The sequence below is a fragment of the Apium graveolens genome, chromosome 6, assembly GCF_009905375.1.
Source record: "Apium graveolens cultivar Ventura chromosome 6, ASM990537v1, whole genome shotgun sequence".
Taxonomy (NCBI): Eukaryota; Viridiplantae; Streptophyta; class Magnoliopsida; order Apiales; family Apiaceae; genus Apium; species Apium graveolens.
In genome coordinates this window covers 235,269,844-235,272,587 of record NC_133652.1, presented here as the reverse complement: position 1 = coordinate 235,272,587, position 2,744 = coordinate 235,269,844, and the positions used below count along the sequence as shown (strand labels likewise).

The following is a 2,744-nucleotide window of genomic DNA, read 5'->3' as shown; positions in this document are numbered from 1 at the left end:
TAGTGAAGCTTCCTGGATCTTTAAGCTTTCGAGACAACTTCTTCTACATCACAACACTGCATTCCTCTATGAGAGCGACAGTCTCTAAATCATCTAGCTTCACCTTCCGAGAGAGAATACCTTCCATAAACTTTGCATAACTAGGCATATGCTCGAGAGCCTCGGTGAAAGATATGTTGATTTAAAGTTTCTTGAACAACTCCAGAAACTTCTCAAACTGCTTTTCCAACCTTTTCTTCTGCAGCCTCTTAGGAAAAGGCGATGGAGGATAGATCTATTTCTCCCCTGTATTACCCTCAGGTGGAGTGTGCTCAACAGTAGTATTCCTTGGTTCCACTTCTTCATCCTGCTGCTCATCTTCTTTCTCAGCTCTAGCTTTTTCCATTAACTCTTGAGTTTGTTCGGGATTAGCAACCTTCCCAGACCTCAAAGTAATTGCCTTTACCTGCTCCTTAGCTTCCTTCTTTCCTGGTACTTCAGTGTCACTAGGTAGTGTACCAGGTTGACAATTTAGCAAGGTATTGGCAATTTGCCCAATTTGATTTTCCAAAGTTTTGATAGAAATGGCTTGGCTCTTGCATATAAGCTTCAACTCCTCTAATTCAGATTTTTCATTAGCTTGCTGCAGCTGGAGTTGTTGTTTTGGTGCAAACTACGGTTGATGAAACCCAGGGGGGTTGTACTGCTTAGCTGGATACTGCTGATAAGGCTGTTGAACCGCATTCTGAGCATTACTCCAACTGAAATTAGGATGATTGCGGTTGTTAGGATGATATGTGGTTGGCACAGGTTATTGCGATCGCTGAAAGTTGCTCACGAACTGAGTTGATTCATTAGAAATTGCGCACTGATCAGTCTCATGGGCACCAACACAAAGTAATTTGATTAACTCCATAATTAGCCAAAGTGTCCACCTTTATTGTCAAAGCCTTAAGTTGGGCAGCTATAGCAGTTTCTACGTCCAACTCCAGAATTCCTGCTACCTTTCCCTGAGTCAGTCTCTGGGAAGGATTCTAGTACTCATTAGCATCCATCAGTTCAATAAATTCATAAGCTTCATCATAGCTTTTAGCCCACAAGGCTCCTCCTGATGCTGCATCAAGCATGGACCTAGAAGTAGGACCCAATCCATTGTAAAAACAATTGATAATCATCTAATCAGGCATGCCATGGTGTGGGCACTTCCTTAGCATCTCCTTATATCGATCCCAAGCCTCACACAGAGATTTTCCAGTTTGCTGCGCGAACTGGGTAAGAGCATTCCTGATTGCTGCAGTCTTCACCATGGGAAAAAATTTAGTGAGAAACTTTTGAGCAAGATCTTCCCAAGTTGTGATAGACCCTGCCGGTAGAGAGTGTAACCAACACTTAGCTTTGTCCCTTAAAGAGAATGGGAAAAGTCACAGCTTGATAGCATCTTTAGTCACACCAGTGAACTTGAAAGTATCGCAGATCTTGACGAAATCCCTGATGTGCATGTTGGGGTCTTCAGTAGGAGAACCCCCAAACTGAGCTGAGTTTTGTATCATCTGGATCGTGCTTGACTTGATCTCAAAAGTGTTAGCCGTGATGGCTGGTCTAATGATGCTAGACTGAATATCATTAATCATAGTCTTATAATAGTCCATCAAAGCCTTCGTATTTTCTGCTTGATCACCCATAGCTACTATAATTGGCTCTTCAACTTTCTCTTCTTCTTCTACCTTCTTTTCTTCCTCAGAAACTTCCCTACGAATTACCACAAGTTCTTCCTCGGCTTTATCCACTGTTCTCTTACGAGTACGAGAACGCGTATGCATACACCCTCGCTAGATCACCTGAAATAAAACAAGGAAACAAATAAGTAACAATGTCCAAGTCAATGAACTTTAACGACCACTGATGGAAAGCACATAAACTAGCAATTAACACTGCAGTTCCCGGCAGCGGCGCCAAAAACTTGTTAGTCGCTAAATACGCGCTAATATTACACGCAAGTATACGAGTTCGCAAGTAGTATAAGATATAAATCAGTTTCGATCCTACATAGACTGTATTGGTTAACTATCTAAATTACACACCTACATAACAATGTATGGTTATTATTCAATGCTAAGATAATAACAAAGTGAGGATGTTTTAACTAAGGATTACGCTAACAATTATAACTAAGAGAATAAAATAGACTGGATTAATATATATGACAAACATGGGATTCTAACTTCATTAAGTACTTCATTCGATAGTTTTATTATTCTCAACCTTAGCATGCAATGGTGATGACAGTTATCAGATAACACAAAACTGATAAACGCCAACTCTGGTTGTACGAGTACCATTCTACCAGACATCCACAAAAGAGATAGAAGCTGAATAGGCACCAATTATATTGAGACCCTATATGTCTATAATATTTGACAACATAACGGTTTAAGCACAAGTTATCTATCTTGATTACATAGGGCAAGTAAGATGGGTAAAATTATCTACTGATCATGCATAACAATACATGAACCTATACTAGCACGACAAGTTCTAAATCCTTAAGTTCACTTTCGCTTCATTAAGAATTAACACGCTATCTTATAAGTTCGCGACGCTCATAAGACGAATAAGCACAATCATAACTAGGATATCATACAATCACCACACACTAAGGCATCAAACAATTTAACTAAAGAAATCCATAAATAAATCCGCTAGAACCCCACGATAACGATTAGCCCATAATTGAACTCATCGCCAATGTGGGTTCCAATGAAAAC

At 39.9% G+C, this 2,744-nt stretch overlaps 1 non-coding gene across 1 annotated transcript; it reads left to right on the top strand.

Moving 5' to 3' along the window:
- The first annotated feature begins 1,164 nt into the window (after window positions 1-1,164).
- On the top strand, window positions 1,165-1,271 carry LOC141670274 (small nucleolar RNA R71). The gene has a single exon (XR_012554512.1). It is a non-coding gene; the product is annotated as a small nucleolar RNA R71 (small nucleolar RNA).
- The last annotated feature ends 1,473 nt before the right edge of the window (window positions 1,272-2,744 follow it).